Here is a 17,830-nt window from a genome sequence, read left to right on the forward strand (position 1 = left end):
CATAGGACAAAAGGTCAGTTGGGTGCTACTTTTGTTTGCCCTTTTTCCAGTTTCCAATCATGGATTTGCTTAAGTGAGTAATTCACCAATGTGGTAAGGTAAAGAGAGAACAATCCTGGTACCCTAAAAGCCCAGGGAAGACAGACACTTAGGAAAAGATCGATTAACACTTTTGAATGTGACTAAGCAAGCAAGATAGATGAGGACAAAACAGATAAACAGGTTACTAAAAGCAGATCACTAAAAATTTTGATAACACAGTGTAGAGAAAGACCAGCTGATGTAAAAGGTGCAAGAAGGTACAGGTGAAAAAAATTAAAGATTTGTTAGTTCTATGTGAGGCGGTTCATCAATAGAAAATAGAAGGGGAAATTGATGGAAAAGCAACTTATTATCCTTTTTTATTTTTTTTTTTAAGATGATGGGATAGTGGATTTTAATTTTTTTTATGACAAGCTAGTGAATGGCTAGGTACATGAGTAAGAGTGGAGGGCGGTGAAGGTGGACTAAGTAACAGTTTGGGCAAGCAAAAAGATGAAATAAGTTCAGAAGGAATATTATTTAAGCTTTGCCTATGCCTGCATTAGTAAATCCTGTGGTGCAACAGCAGCAGGCTTCATGAGGCCTTCCTTCGGGCCGTAAGTAGTCTTCTCTGACGACTAAAGGCTGCATGGTCCACCAGAGCAGACTAGGGTTCAGCCAGTGGGACATCACTTGAAAACTGCTCTCTAATGTGAAGGAATGCGTGGCAAGTGTAGATGACCCAGAGACAGACTTCAAAACTGCTTCCCTGATCCATGCTAACACTTCATCATGCTGATCAAGACAAAAGCTTGATACTCCATGTGGCACGTTGCCAAAATATTCCAAACCTGTTGTGGTCAAAAGCGCTTAACACAATGACAACAACGTTAGCTTAAATCAATTTGTACTTCATAGATTTTAATTGTACAAAACCTTTGAAAATAATAATTTGCATTCAAAGCGATGCTGACATTTTCAGTCCACTCTTGTGTCTTCTGTTTTGACAGTGCAGTCAAGTGAGTGATTGCCATTTGTAAGCAGGATACAAATGCCATGAAAAAGTTACAGTGCCAGAAAATGCATCAGTTGTACAACACAAATTAAGATGGATAAATCCACAACAGCTCCTAATACACAGTGCTTGCAATGAATACTTTAAATGCTTCCCTAGACTACCTCCCCCAGCAAAAGAGAAATATTTAAAGGCATCCATCCTATCTATTTCAAAGACTGCTTGTTCAAGACTAGAAAACTATTTTTTGAAATACCTTTGCACAATAAAGTTTGCGATGTGTGCAGAGATCAACATATCCACACCTTCAGTATTTCTGATATTGCCAGATAGATTCTATTTCATGACATTTTTAAAAAGTGAATACCCTTTACACCTCCTTCACTCGTTTTCCTTGTTACAAGATTTACTTTGATCTTTTTCATAATTTTCCACAGCTCCATCAAGACCTGTGATAGAGACCCACCTATGATTTTAGTATTTCTTCAATCATGCTAAATCATAGTGTTGTAGAGAAAGTTATCAAAATACCATGAAAGCAAAAGCTACTATTCTGCTTTTTCATACAAAGCACTTAGGAGATCTGTAGAAAACAGCTAACACACACCGTACATTACAGCAGTGCGGGAAACTTCAGCCACAGGCACAGTTGTATTAAAGAACGAATCCCATTGATAAGAAAACTGGGAGAAAGATTACAAAACCAACCCCAAATGCAGCCTGCATTAAGTGAATTTAAATATACTCTTGGTGGCTTGAGAAAGTCTTTGTGCTACAGTGTCCCAGGTGGCTTTATGCCACGAGTTTCATATTTCCTGGAAACAGAATAACGCCTACATGTGAATTAATCTGTAATGAGTTCTAATAGTAATGAGTTCTAATGTCTGGTTGAAAAAATGTGAATTGACATTAGCATATGGACACTACTCTCTTGTTCTCAATGTAGCCACTTCAAGCTTTCTCCCGGTATTCTAAAGTGCTGGGTAAGCATTTTGATGCCACAAAAGTTCATGTTGTATGAAAATAACAAAGGCACATGCTTGGAAAAATAGGATGCTATCTCATTAGACCACAGATAACCAAAGATAAACCAATTCTCATGCTTCAGAGAAAAGCTATGACACACTGTAAATTATCACACATCCAACCACGATGTCACCACACAATTTTAAATTTAGAATATAGCCAGCATAATTTATTTAGATAAAACCTAAGGCAAGAAAACTTTATTATAAAAATAGTAGTGCAGGGAAATTGGTGAGTTTATTAACAACACAGAGAGAGAATTAGCCTTCAAGGTGTTGCAAAAATTCTTTTTCTTCTTAGGTTGCTTTTCTGGATGCACGCTAAGGGTGCACTTTGCTTTTCAATAGTCATTTTCTTTGCAGAATACAAGGCTTACTTTATAGTTTATTTGAGAAGTTGATCTTTAAAACAACAACAACAAAAAAATCACCTTAATTCTGCATGGCAGATCCTACGTATACTAGGAGAAAAAAAACCACTAATGCATATCCAGGCAAGATTTTCATTACAGGCATTGCATAAATGCACTTGTTTATCCCCTGCAAATAAACAGGTTGTGAAATCCAATCATTATTTAGCTGCAGAAACAGTCTATTTGGCCTCTGGGCTATACACTTGTATTTAAAACATTTCTTTCTGTTCTGGACTCAATACATTTTGTTTGTACCTTAAATTGTGCTATTTTTACATAAAAGGTATGTTACCTAAAAAATTATTTATCGTGAATGTTCTTATTTTTGCCTGTTGAACTGTAAGATATTTATAAGTCTTTATTCTCTGCTATTGAGAAGGTCTGCACAAACATAAAAGCCACATGCACGCCTTGTTCACTTCCACTTTAAACCTGCCACTTTTACCCATGGAAACACTACCTTATTCAGCAGAGGTTGAATCAGAACTACTCAGTTGAAATAAAGAAAATCCAACCTTAACAGTTTTCCTGGATAAAAATGTGTATGACTATATATATTAGAGGATATGGAACAAGGCCTTAAGGTACATAAATCCGGTGTATCTGTGCTGTAGTCATTCCAACTACAATCAGGGACTAATAGTTTAAAAAACATGAATGACGTGGAAAGGATGAAAGGGAGCAGTTACTCATTCTAACACAGGAACTAGTCATTGGTTAATTAAATTAGCATTAGACCAGTTTAAGAACCCCAAAAAAGGGAGGTAGTTCACCAGACAAGGTGTAAACTATGAACTTACTGCTACAGGATGCTGTGGATGCCAAAAATTACATAGGGCAGATTAGAAAAATTAGTATAAGATACATCTGCTAAGGTTTAAAAATTGTTGTGAACCATGCCTGGCTTGGGAAGCTACTGAGCTGCAAAGGATTGGAGGTTGGACTTCAGAAATTGCCCTTTGTTCTGCTGGAGACAGAATATCATGCTGTGGTATGACCCAGACCAGTCTTCACAGGTTTTTTGGTGTTTATCCATTTTATAAGGCACTTGAGAAAGTTTAAATCAAAACCATTTCATGTATACAAAGTACTATTATTATTACCCATAAGCAATGAATAACAGCACATCACAAATGTCTTTGACACATCATCAGAAAAAACTGTCTTACTCAAAAAGATGAGCTGTAACAAACCTGAAGAGCGCTCTCTCTTTTCTGATACCAACAGAGCGCACATCACCTGGGACTTAGAAATATATGACAGTAACTGACCTCCTAAGACACATAAAATTCTTCTCAATTCAATCCAGAGAGACATGAGCCTTCATAAACGTTCACAAACAGAATAAACATGCACAAAAATTTCAACGCTGGTCAGAAAACCCCAAGAATTTCGCATTCATTTGGACTTCTAGAACCAACTATTATTATTTATAAATTAATAAAATTTAATTTCAGCTAAATGCCAAGATGAGAGTGATCATTCAAAGCCAGAAACCAGTATGAAAATGAGTCAATGTACACTTGAACATTGACAGAATTGCACTATATCATACACCATATATTATATGCTTTGCTTTCAATAAAAAAGGCAAAAAAAATTCACTTTCAAATACAAATAATAGGCAAAATTTTACCTGCTCACACTAAGAAAATTATTCTTCTTTTTAAATATACTTCATTTTTTCTAATGATTTATTTTTAATCATGTTGTTTCTTCCGTATCAGAAGTAAGCTTTGCCTCATATATTACCTTTATAGAGTGCTGCTATTTGAACCTCATCTCCTTCATTGCTCACATGCAAAAACACTAACAGGATTTAGCTAATTCACTTCCGTGTACTTTTTACATTGTCTGACTGAGTACAGTTCAGCGTGGAAATGAAGAGTGACAGTCACCAGGGAAGATAACAAACGTCATAAGAAACCCATTTCCAACAAATCTAGCTTCCCCCTTTACTGTTACAAGCTTGACAGCCTGCAAATATTGAGTTGTTTCTTTGCATCATGTGCATTACTTTCTACGCCATTTTAATATTTGGCAAAGCTTCTATTACAATCACGTTTTACTTTCACAGTTACAGAAAACTGTCACACTTCTCCAGGTTAATGCTGTCTGATGAGAAAAAAAGTTTCTACACGATGGTTTTCATCCAAAACCGAACCAGTTTCTTATCCTTCCTAAGACTTCCTTTGCAGTTAATGAGAAAACAGGACGGTGCCAGTGGTCTGAGTTTATGCCTTTTCAATGCAGATGGCTAAAATGGGAGGGCTGCAGTGTCCACTGAAAGCACGTGAAAACAGAGCTGAAATCATCTTCAGCTTTCAGATGGGTGAAGTTAACTGAGATGAATCTTACCTGCTGTCTGCATGGCCATGCATTCATACCACTACATTTTAGTCCTTCAGACATGTTTTAGAATTAATTTTGGTTAATTTTATTTATTATGAGAAGCAAACAGAACTAAGCTACACTTCTAAATGTAAAAGAAAATCTGATTCAAAGATTTCTAAATAATAAAAAAAATCTCAGCTCCACTTCTGAATTAAAATTATTTATTTTGGATTTATTCAGATAGCAGAAAAATCTTTTCCTAAATGATGTGGTGAGTAGCACTCCAGCTCCTTTTTCAGTCGGACTAATGATAGCCCAGTACTTTGATAGCCAATATGGCAATTCGGAAACTCTTAGCTGGACACTAAAATGGCACCTCCAGCTGAAACTAAGTGAAATATAAAAGGGGACGAAACCAGAACTGTCATAACATTGCAAGGAGAAGAAAATACCATATAAAATTAGTTTTCATAAATCCAAACTTTAAAAGCTTTTAGCGTTAGCTTTCCATTATTATCTACTGCACCTCTGCCGACTTTGGAGGAGGTGAAACAAAATTTGATGCAACATCTTTTAAGTACTTTAATGCTCAGTCTTACGTTACCTGCACTTCAAACCAAACCATCTTACTTCTTTGACCCCTCATTGACCCATACAGGTATCTATCATTAACTAGTAACTAAACTCCCTTTTTCCTTCATAACTCTCCAGCACAACTCCTTCAGCTCAGTGACACTCCTGGTCAGATTTTCTCTTTGCTTTCTTCATCCTCTCTGACAGTGAGATCCTTTTAAGTAGCCTGAATGTTTCCAGCTTCTTTGAGACACTGAGTTTTCAAAGCATTGGCCTCACAGGTGCTAACATTTCCTTACATTCCTTAATCATGAAGTGTTATTAACAGTTTTCTCTCAGTAAATGCTATTTTTTCCTGGCAGAGGTCTGAAAAAAAACCCAACAGCTCAGTCTCGCCAAAGTCTGGGATGTAAATCGTCAATCAGTGTGAAGAAAGGAAGATGCTCAGCGGGAAGTGCTCTTCACAAAGTCCTTCAGAGCTCCTATCATCTTCCCAGGAGGAGCTAGTGAACATCCAACTGCCACGTTCCAACCTCCCCTCAGCTACAGCGGCAAGACAGCACAGACACAAGGCCACAGTCAAGGTCTTCATTATCCACAGTAAGGCAGGATTTGGCCTCAAGTGAGGATGTGCTACGTAGCCCCTTCAGATTTTTTTTTTTTTTTTAACGTGAAGGGCAAAACAAGGCGTCTTCTTGAAATTGTTTGAAGTGGATTGACATTTTTCAGTTGAAGACTGTTGTTAGTTTCACAGCAGGCCTAATTTTTAAATTCAATGTTCTAGCGCATATGAAAAGGAAAGCATCCTAGGGGGATAATAACTTTTAGCAATCAATTGATTGCATATAGCTGCTGTTTTTGCAGGTAAAATCTCTTTAAGGAGGCTGTAAAATAGGAAAATTGTAGCCTTCAGATGTACAGATTATCTGAGTTTGCAAGAAAACACTAATGTCAAGACTACTTGCTGGTATGTTTTAGATTTTTTTCCCTTAATAATAAATATGTCACATTAAATAAAGCAGCAAATGGTCATCAGGTCAGAATGCATTACCTATTTTATACTATCACTCTAGGGGCTTCGTTGTTTGGGGTTTTTTTCTGTCATGGTTTTTGTATGGTTTGGGGTTTTTTTTTTGGTTGTTTGTGGTTGCTTTGTTGTTTGTTTCTTGTTTGTTTTTTTTTTCCTTTGGTTGGGTTTTTTTTTTGTCTCTGTAGTCACTTCTGAAGAACACTTGTTTGTAATTTAACTCAGGGGGGAAAAAGTGAGATTCACCTAGACTATTCTCACTAAATAGCTCTACCCAGTCAACTGAAATAGTTAAATATCTTACTAATACTACAGCAGGGAACACATCCCTGCACCAACACTTTTTCCAGTTTTCATTGAGTCCCTCACTTTTGCCTTCTGTTTCCTAAACACATATATTTTGTTATACACACAGACTAGCATACAGAGGACAAGATATTACTAAAATTTAATAGCAGTGTATACTAAAAACCTGTATCACAATTTTTCATAGAAAATACAGCCTCTCCGTGGAAAATGGTTTCCTGAAACCCACCTTCAGGTTTGTTTTTACATTAAATAAATATCATTTAGAAGAGTTAAGAAATTAAATGGTCAAAGACTCTACTATTAACTTATGTTACCATGTAGTTATTAAATATACATTGTTATATATGATGCATGAAAATTGGCCAATATTTTCTAAATGCAAGTGTATAACAGTCAAAAATTTTAGCGTTGGTGAAAACTCAAGTTTCCATGTATGCAGAGATGATAATGCAGTCATAAAATCCCCATGACTTTTGCATAAATTTTGAGTTTAGTACTGTTTTTCAGGCACTTGTACATTCAAATTAGAATCAGTAAGCACTAGTCAAAACCAAGGAATACAGAAACATGGAAGTCACCAGTGACGGATCTAGAAATGAAACCTGCCCCTGTGTCTTGCACCAGAAAAATAGGGAAACATGGGTACCTGCTGTATGCCACAAATATTGTGAGAGATGATGCTGTAGCAATGCAGCTACTCTTTTTTATAAAAAGTGGCTTTCAAGACAGATTCAAGTTTGTAAACTAGTTTGAGAAGCATATTAGCCTTAAAGAAAGACTTAATTTTAAATTTCTATTAATACACACAGTGGTTTATGCAATATAGACAGTATACATTCTTGGGAGTGGCTAAGTTCATACAATTGAGAAGTATATTGCAAATATAAGATTTGCAAGTGTATAAGAAAATTCATAAGGGCTTAATGTTAGACCAGTCTCTTCCTCTTTACCTACGAATATTTGTTTCTATCACAACTGAAATGACAAAAAACATTCTCACTTACCTTTGTACCTGCTGCTCTTAGCCAGGCTTATAAATTAAAAACTAGGTGACAACTTCCACCCAAACTGAACTCAATAAGAAGTGTTAAAGTTGCTGTAGCAGTACCCCTGACATGAGGCTGCCAGACAGATTTCTAGGTCAAAACAATACATGCACAGGAAGACCTCAACCCAGACTCAAATCACAATCAGTGGGATAAGTCTGTCATTAAAAATATATTGCATCTTTTTATTAAATTAGTTCATCACAAATACACAGCATAAGAGATGAACTTGCATTTAAAAACTCTAGGTACTGGACTGTTTGAGCTTAATAAGGACAAAATAATCAGTTGCAGATGCTTTCACTTAACATTCAGAAAGATCCCATGGGACAGTAAGATTTAATTTTATGGTCATCTGCCATTTTAATGATGTGCTTGTTATAATGCAGAACGTCTCTGTCTTACTTGCCTGGTTCTAGGAAACATACTAAACTAAATTGGGAACGCATTTAGCTGCACTGTTGGTACCTTGTATCATTAACAAAGAATATATGTCCTTGTAATACGAATTACTAATATATCTACCCTTTTTTTATATAAAGGAAAAAACATAAATCCTTGCTATTTAAGCAACATTTAAGTCTGTCAGTTGCTCTTGTTTACATTTTGTTTTGCTTCCAATCTTGAATTTCATCCAACCTAAACCATCTTATTTCATTTTCAGTGAGCATGCTTACAAAGAAGGTGGGCTTTTCACCTACCATTACCTACAAGGAAACCTATGGATCTTAAGTAGCTCTAAAAGAAACCATAAAAAAAGAATTATAATTCATTTGCACAGGATATCACGGGTCAGATTCTCAACCTCCCTTATACCTTCCTTATACATAAAATCCCTAATGTCTGCTGAAGATGGTAATGTAACCAAAGCGAATGAGCCAGAAAGATCCTTCCTAAGGGTTCAACATTCATTCATGGACTATCTTCTGTTCCCTTGCAAAAACAAACATAAGACAAAATTAAGCTTTTATTGTAGTGTGTGTAACACACTAAGACTCTAGACAAAACAACTTTTGTGAGAAGGGAAAAGCTGTCATAAAAAAATGAATGTATTTTTTGTTAAGACCTAGATAATGCTTGCCAAATAATGATACTTTATTCAAAATTACATAGTGGTAGCTCCCCATATCTTTGTCCAGGAGGAAATTAACACAGGAAAGAAGACAAGCTACTTGTATAATATGGCCACTTCCTTCAGGTTTCAAAAATCCAACTGAAATTACTGCTCTGACTGGAATCCAGTGAAAGAAATGCAAAGACCAAATCACTTTATCACCAGAAGCACCACCATTAATATATATGATTGCTATATTTTAAATTTATATAAATTTAAAACTCATTATATCATTGTAAGTACCTTGTATTCTTGTTTTGCTTAACTTTCCACAAAGAAGCCATTTCTATGAAGAGTAAAACTCTTAACAGAGTTTTCAAGATTAGAAAGAAATAACCAACACTTCCAGAAAACTACAAGTGAATTGTTGCATTTCTGCCTCCTTCTGCGTTAGAAACTGACCTTTAGGATTCAGAGCATCAAGCTGCTACAGAGCAGTTAGAAGATGATGTAGAGTAAGTAAAAGAGTGTCCACATTCTCCAAATACTTAGCAGCTTTTAGGAACTTGATGCCACCTACAAACACTCAAGTGCATTGGAGTAAACAAAAAATTATTACAGTTGATACTGTTATTCTCGGTATCATTACATCACTTTTCCACTTACTAAGAAAGAGGTTCCACTTACTAAGAAAGGCCAAGACAGCAGGACAGCACAGCACTCAAGTCCCGATTCTTAAGTCCCTGTTCCACAGGAAGAACGTAGGCAACTATTTCCTTGCAATACCTCCTCTTCCCACTGAGATAAAGGTAGTATAGCTATTAACACTTTACAGATGTGCCCATATTACCTTGTAGAGACTCCTAAAACAAACCATAGTGTTCTGCCTTCGAAGTCCAATACAAACAGAACTTAATTTGCTCATATATAAATTATAACAGAGAATCCCATATGCTGCAACTCATCACGAGGAACTGCCTCGAATCAACATCAGTCTGGCACAAGAAGCAGAAATATCGTCCAGATGTGAAACTGGGACAAAAAGCAAAGACAGAGAGGCAGGAACTCAAGCCCAATGCAGGGTTATCCCCACCAGCAGTCTGGGACTTCCATGCTTCCATCCTTACTTCCACTGAACCTGAACATTAAAGTTCTTTCTTTTCTAATAGAATGAAAATCTAATTTATCTGGTCCTAGGTAGTAAGACTTTAATATAAACCTGTCTTTCTAACTTTTCTATTCCCTTGCCATTAAAGAATCCAGCTCAGCTTTACATCAGCACCTTCAAACAAACTCTGTCCCTGTAAAAAGTGGTAGCATGTTATTATTTACTCTACTACAACATGTTGTTGCTCCTGAGCTCCCTTTTCACTAGACCTGATGGTAGGCACAACAGAGAATATTTCAACATTACCATCTGTCTCCTTGGCACTTCATACCAAGTGAGTCGCTGTCACTTTGATGGTAAATTAGAAATTCCCACCAGATATATTATGCCAGAGGCTGCTGATGGGTTGCCCTATCTCCCTCAATGCCTTCTCCCCTTAAATCTAGTTTTGATATTGAAGAATCTGAGCATGTTAAGAACGAGCTTCTACATGACGTATTAAATTGCAGGATTTCTCAATAAAGGAACTATATACAGTCTGAAAAAATCTTTTAGAAAAAGACTTTTAAAGCATTGTTAAATTTATTACAATACTTCTAGTACGTCTAAGGCATTCTCATGTCGAGATGGTCACAAAAAGGTTAACAGTAATGTCTGGGAGGGAGAAACAGACGTGGTGATCAGATACACCAACTCACAGAGAAGCTGGAAACAGTAGAGCTGGAAACAGCCCACAACTGCTGCTAAAACACCAATACTCCATTTCATCATGTTCTCTTAAATCTAGCTCCTTCCAAGATAAATCACAATAGCTACGTTAAGAAAAGTTACGGTCCCAGTTTCTCACTACTGATTACGCTCTTGCCCGAGACAACCTAATTGTTTATTTCAACTTCTATTTTTGTAGTTTAAGATGTATGAATCTATTTGACAGCTGAACTCAGAGAACTGCAATCTTTCCACTTCAGTGCTGCAGGGAGGGTGTGAGTGGGTACCTCGAGGGACCAGAAAACGCTGAGGATACATTTGTTGTTGTTGCTGCGAGGTGAGCAACAGAAAAATCATCCTGAAGGTCTACCCAGTTTAATACAAAGAAAAACATATTTCCCAACATTTTTCCAAACACCAAAGCCAGGCTTTTTAGGTCAAATGCGCGACTTATTTTTTTAAGTCCATTTCAACTCCAAACAAAACATAGTGTAACATTCCAAGTTACTTCAGAGGGATGTAGATTATGTTTAGCGTAAATGATCAAGAAGCTATTAAAAAAACTCAGAACAAGTTATCAAGCTGACAAGACAGCACATTGGAAAGACAGGGATACTCTCTCCAGTGAAGTCTCTCAGAATAGCAGTGCCAGACCTTGCAGAGCAAAATGACAAAATCCACACGCTAAACTTCATTCATACACAAGTGAACTACAAAATAACATTTATTATGTAATACTAAGCCACTTGAAGAGAAGACAGGATGCAACACCAACTTCTAGCCTGATGCTGAGATAAATGCAAGAGAAGGATCAAACTAATACTTTTACCAAAGGTTTCTGATCCTGACAAAACATATAAATGAAAATTTCAGTGTCTTTGATTAAAATACTTTTTTCAGTCTTTCAACATATTTTCATGACTACCTTATACTTCTTACATCAAAGGACTCAGGCGTATATAAGTGTAATAGAGATTCTGTTTCTGAACATGAAAAATGACAGGGACATATCTTAGCATCATTTTATTTAACTGATCCTGGATGGAGAATTCAGGGCATATACAGATTTCTTAGTGAACTGAAAATTTTAAAAAAGTACAAATTTCTCACGTGATTTCTACCTGATACAGAGGATGTTCAGACCAGGTAAAAGCATTTGGTAGTTATAGCGGCCTGATCCTAGGCAGGTAAATGACACCATACACATAATTTAAAAACAAAAAAAAAAAAAACACAAACAAATAAAACCACACACAAAACCACTGTTAGGTTTGTCACACATGGCCTCTCAGGCAGGCAGTTGTCTCCAAAAGTCACCCTTCCCCTGACAGATACTCACTGCAATGAGCAGTGCAGGTACAAAGCAATGTTTACATTAAAACAAAGATTATAATACTAACAGTTTTATAGAGTAAACAGCCTATGTAGTTGTTGATTTGCCCTGGGCTATTGTTTACACAGTCTTCTTCCTATTCTGAAATGGAAGCTGAAGATGGAAGATGCTGAAGTGCAAGTTGTGGATTTACCTGGACACCGGAGACCACCTTTGCCCATCAACTCAGTCTAATTTGATATCTATTTACACCCATTTGGCACATTATAAAACATAACCTGTTATTCAACATATCTGTACAGCAGAGGATTTATTTTCCTGTGTTTGCTACTCAACATTCAGATAAAAAACTTACAGGGGTTGCCTAATGATTTCACTCAGGTACAGACTGCTCCAATACAGCCTTGCCAGTGCTGGAAGGAAGGCAGGGCAGCTCTCTCCTGGGGCCTAAATCAGTGTATTAATGTTTGTCCTTACATCCTTAGGACATAAGGTCCCCTTTGGCCACTTCACTAGATTTCCTTGTCCCAATGAGAGGGCATTCTTTATGCTTTCTCCCTGAAAAAAAACTCTTCCCAGATTAAAAAAAAAATAAATAAATTATTTACTGGGCTCACATTTTGGGGTTTGCTTTCCAAGTTTCTATCACCAAATTTGATAAACATGCTGTCTTTGAAGATTAATAGTTTGACACTAGGGAGGGGTTAAGAAATTAATTATAAACTATTATCTCTATACCATAAGTACCAGGAGGTCTAAGTCATTAACTTACCAAATTAAATATAGAAAAGCAGTGCTTGTCAAAGACAAATGCAAAATAATTTTAACTTTCTGATAGTCACATCCCATCCTTCCTCAATTCTAAACTCTGGACACTTAAATTCCTCCTCAGCCTCAAGGTCCTGCTTGGCACGCCCCAATATCCACCAACACCTCCAGGGGACACATGACTCCAGGAACATTTTAAGCTCCTCTGTGTCATGGGCTAAAATCAAACAAAACACTGTTAAAATACTTGCATCTTCTTTTACGAGATTTGCTTCCTTCTGGTTTACAGCATTCATAAACTGAAAACATGAAGTGTTCCTCATAAGAGCTGCGTAAGACTCAAAGTTTTTACAGTAAGCTGGGTCAAATTTGCATCTGATTGTGAACTGAAGCAATTTGATAATTAGGAACCTTGGGTTTGCCTTCCAGTAAGCTGGATTTCAGTTAGTCTGTAACACTCAAAAAAGAAATCAAGAAAACACTGAACTGCTAAGGGAGCCAGGAAACAACTCTAAAAGGGAGAGAGAAAAATAAAGAGGATAAACTTTTCCACAATCCTTTTAAGCAACTACCAGATAAAGTAGAAGAAATAATAGTATTTTACTGTGAAATTACTTTTTCCAGACTGTATTTCTTATTATGATGCCTTCATACACTTGCTATTCTCAACCAGTATTGTTATTCACAGCCACTAATATTCATATTTTCCTCAAAATACTAATTTTTCTAAGAAAACATCTTAACAAATTTATGAAGGTCTCATTCTCAATCCTCATTTCTTAAAAATCAAACAAAAAGCCTTTACTATTTTCCTGCTGCCAGCCACACACATTGTGCCCATCAGCAGAAAGAGGATGCAACACAGTTCAGGGGTTTGCATCCAGCTAAGCAAAGCCCCTTCAATACGCTAGCCAAGATGTGACGTGGGGAAGCATTTACTATAGTAACTGTGAACCACTCCAAAGTGACTAACGTTCAGAGAGCATTTATAATTATCTTGCAATTGCTCTGAGCATATTTTAGTGTCCAAGGAATTCCCTCCTTCATCTGCTGCTGCTTATCCTTCTTGAGCAGAAGCAGTAGTACTGCATTTACTCTAAATTGACACCCCTCTTGTTCACCCTTGCTGTCCTCTGACGGCATTAATATCCCTCAGTTGGGATTAAATTTAATTGCCCTATGTCATGATAAAAGGAAAACTGTGACAAACAACATAAGAAATGGTGACTATTTGTCATTGAAAACCATGTACCAGGTTTGATTTTTTCCACTCTAAATGGAAAGTTGTGAATACTTTATTTATTTATGTTCTAAAAATAAACTATTCTCAGAAGAAAATAGATGCTCCCCAAATTTAAAGTTTTGATTCTAACATTGTATCATGAAGTATGTGCAGAAATCAGTTGGATTATTTAATGCATTCTGTGGAGCAATCTCTCCAAGCCAGGTTCTCTTAAACTGCACGACACCAAAACCATTACACCTATTACTGCATCTCCTCCTTGTAACCAGGATGAAGATTAAGACTGAATAAGGATAAAATTTCCACAAGGAAGCCAACCTGTTCAGACTAGGAAGCAAAATCACATGGGGAAAAGAAAACTCTTTAAAAAACCCCTAACAAACAAAAAACTGCACTCGACTTTTTCTGACTAACAATAATGTTAACTCATTTAATAAGGCTCTGACATTTGCTTTCAGAACCACCTGGGAGCTGGAAATAAAGTTCAGTATCTAGCCTGCAGTCAGACCTATTATTACAAAATCCAGAGCCCATTTCTATATGTCATAGCAGAGCGTTTATATTCAGGCTCTCAGTAATATGTTTTCTCCTGCTTGCTGTTCAGTGTATTCGACATCCTAGTAAAATCTTTTCTAAACTGCAGTAGATCATTGTAGATATATCTTCAGATAAGATACAATTATATCCCACAGAAAACAGGAGCAGGCAAATGCCTCAGAGCTACGTAACAACATCAAGAAACAGGATAAAGGTAGGAACAGGGATCTGCTGCTTTCACTGATTAGAAACAGAAAGAGTTAGGAGACAATGACTTAGATTACTTTCTTGGATTAAAACCAACTTGTTTAATAGGACCCTTTTGACTCCAAGGTGACACAAATAATAGGATTTAATTTCAATACATGTAAGTTCTGCACATTTTGCCAGGCTTCTTCCTGACCATAACCACTGGAATTCAGAGAGAAAGTTATAGTTCTGCTTACTTACACAAAAATTAAAATGTAGGCTAGTAGTTTCAATGTAAGAATTAGATCATATGTTCACCTTATTCTTAATGGGACATGAAGAAAGAACCATGGGGTTCAGAAACATTAACTTGGCAAAATTTGTGAAGATCCATTTTAAAAATCATGTTTACCCCTTATTTGTCTAGATACTGTTTCCCAAATACTTTTCAGCTACCCATTCAGTTTAGAATAAATCCTGCTGATTTACTTTTTTTTTTTTTGAAAGCATAACAAACACTGTGCCTCTACTGCTTTCTTTCCCCCTTGTCTCTGAATTTATTTTTGTCATGCAATTATAGGAATAAAGGTTGATTGCTGGATTTTTATTCTCCAGATGTATTAGAACATTAGCTGCCTGGTGAACTAAATGCCCGTGCAGTGGTTGGATTTTATGAATCACTGTATGGTTATGATTAGAAGCACGTGAAAAAGTCACCCATCACCGCCAGATAGTATCATTAGCATTCTAATCTGGCTGCAACAAACTAAAAATGCAGAAAATTTATAAAACCTTATATAAAGAATGAAAGACAACATCAGTGTAAGCCTCCTCTCAATTTCCATCAGCAATTTCCATCTGACCTGCAGCTACCCAAGCCTGCTCCGAAACCCAGAGCAGTGGAGCCTGCTCCAGGTGACTCCATGCCTGAACTCATAACCTCTGCTTAGAGGATTTGCAGCTGAAAGGCAGCACCATACTGATGGATGCAACTGCGCTGCTTTGGGGACCTGACCTAGAATTTCAACATTTAAACACTTCAGCGTCTAAAACCCTGTGTGGATACACCAAGTCCTGATATAATTCATCAGTTTGGCACATGTTCCCATAAAGTTGGAGCTATTCCTGGTATTAAATCTGTATTTATACCATGTATTATGTTTGGATCATGCAAAGGTTCAACATACTTTGACCATTTCCGGTACTAACTTTTAAATAGCTATGGAAGTACGTGAAGTAATATGACAAATTAATATTTTGTGGTTATCAGATTCAACATGCAACTACTGACATTTTAGGACAAATATTGCCCTCAATTACATCCATTACCTTGCTGATGCCAAAGCAGAACACCCTTCACTCGCACTGTACTGATTGTTTGGTGAGAAGTCTTGCATGTGAACATTTTTCTTCTCTTCCCACCACCTAAGTGTTGGCTGGCTCTTTCAACTCAACACCAAAACTTTTACAAAACCATGAAAAGTCAAGAAGAACAGACACTGCCAGTTCAGTTTGATGTTTGGAAACGTTGACTGCTTTTTTCCTGAAGGAAATTCCAAGTTTATTTAAATAATTACGTGCTCTGCCCAGAGACTATTAATACATATGCCCACGTTTGCCTTGAGTGTTGGTGTTCACACAATATATACTACTTATTTAATGAACAGTATATTATTCCATAAAAAATATCTTCTGTGTAACACCTAAATGTGTTAGAAAGGTTAATATGGCATTTTATAACACACAGGCTGATGACAGAAAGTAAAAATGCTATTATGAAAAGCAGAAATGTCATCACATCTCTAAAGACATAAAATGACACAAAATTAAATGTTACCAACTGCTGAGTCTGAAGAAAGGCGTCTTGAAGTTAAGGGATGAAATAAAAAAAGCATAATAATTTACTTAATGAAACTTCATAGAATGCTTTTTTACACACATAAGCTTCCAGAAATACCATTCATTTCCTCTCTGCTGCAATAATTTCAAAGGGTCCAAAAATAGGGAGGTCCACAAATGCTGATCATCAATCACTCATCAACTTCTTATAGCAATTAGTATCTGAGCTTCCATATCTTTTGGCAAATTATAAATCATTCAATGGAGCCTCATTTTTGGAAGGACATTTTGTAAAATGAATCCTGACTGTATATTTCATTTCATAAATAGGGATATATGTTTGTACATATGCAGACACCACATCTTCATGTCCACACTGTCACACTACGAATAAACACATACATATTTATAAAGACTATACATCAACATCACTGTGTGTGAGTATACATCTGTAGAGAGACAGGTTCACAAAAACGTACTACCAGGTATTCAAAACAAATTACATCCATTAAGTTTGCCTGATGCAATCCTCAAAGCTTCAGAAGGATGACAAGGTTACTCTGGAAGGTGGAAAGGAAGGGCAGGAGAGAGAGTTACAGTCTCCCTTACGTACTAGTAATACTTGTTTAAAGTAACCACTCCAAAAAAAATTAACCATCAACTCTAATCAGCCCAAGCAAAAGTATTGGTTAAATACAAAATGAGATTTGTTACCATCCTGGACTCCTCCAGTCCAGATGACAAATCTAGTCCATGAGGAAGGTTTTGCAAAGATAGCAAGTCACTAGGGAAAGTCAGTGTCTGCACTTTATCAACAACAATAACTGGCAGCTGCAATAACACAGTTATCCTTACCACCCTACTGATTTCTGAATTATCAGCACCAAATCTTGAGCTTTGCAGGTTCTTCACTTGATGCTTTTAAGGTAACATCTGTAAACAACAGCATAGCCAAAGGTGCAAGGCTGCAAGGAAATATAAAACAGCTTATATTCCCAAATATTCAGACAAAACCCCACTGGGATCAGAAGCACAGCAATTAGCTTAAAGTGAAAGCTGTAGTATACCTTTATTATTGGCTCAGCACTGCATCTTTAAGATGCCAAACTAGCCCTGGGAAAATGTCAGGAGTGGAGTTCCATATGGGTACCCCAGAGGCAGAAGGGCAGTAACCAGCAGACTGGATTTTAAAGGGAATTTTAACGCTGCAGAGTCTTGAAGCCCTGGGGCACTTTCTGATGCCAACTTTGAACCATATTTGCCCAAGAAAAGTTATGCCTTGGTTGAT

The 17,830-nt window shown here is 36.7% G+C and overlaps 1 protein-coding gene across 1 annotated transcript in view; it reads right to left on the minus strand.

Moving 5' to 3' along the window:
- The window catches only part of ZNF804A (zinc finger protein 804A), a 158,379-nt gene that overhangs the window by 78,180 nt on the left and 62,369 nt on the right, over positions 1-17,830 (minus strand). The window lies entirely within an intron of this gene.

This window comes from Phalacrocorax carbo, chromosome 5, assembly GCF_963921805.1.
Source record: "Phalacrocorax carbo chromosome 5, bPhaCar2.1, whole genome shotgun sequence".
Lineage (NCBI taxonomy): Eukaryota > Metazoa > Chordata > Aves > Suliformes > Phalacrocoracidae > Phalacrocorax > Phalacrocorax carbo.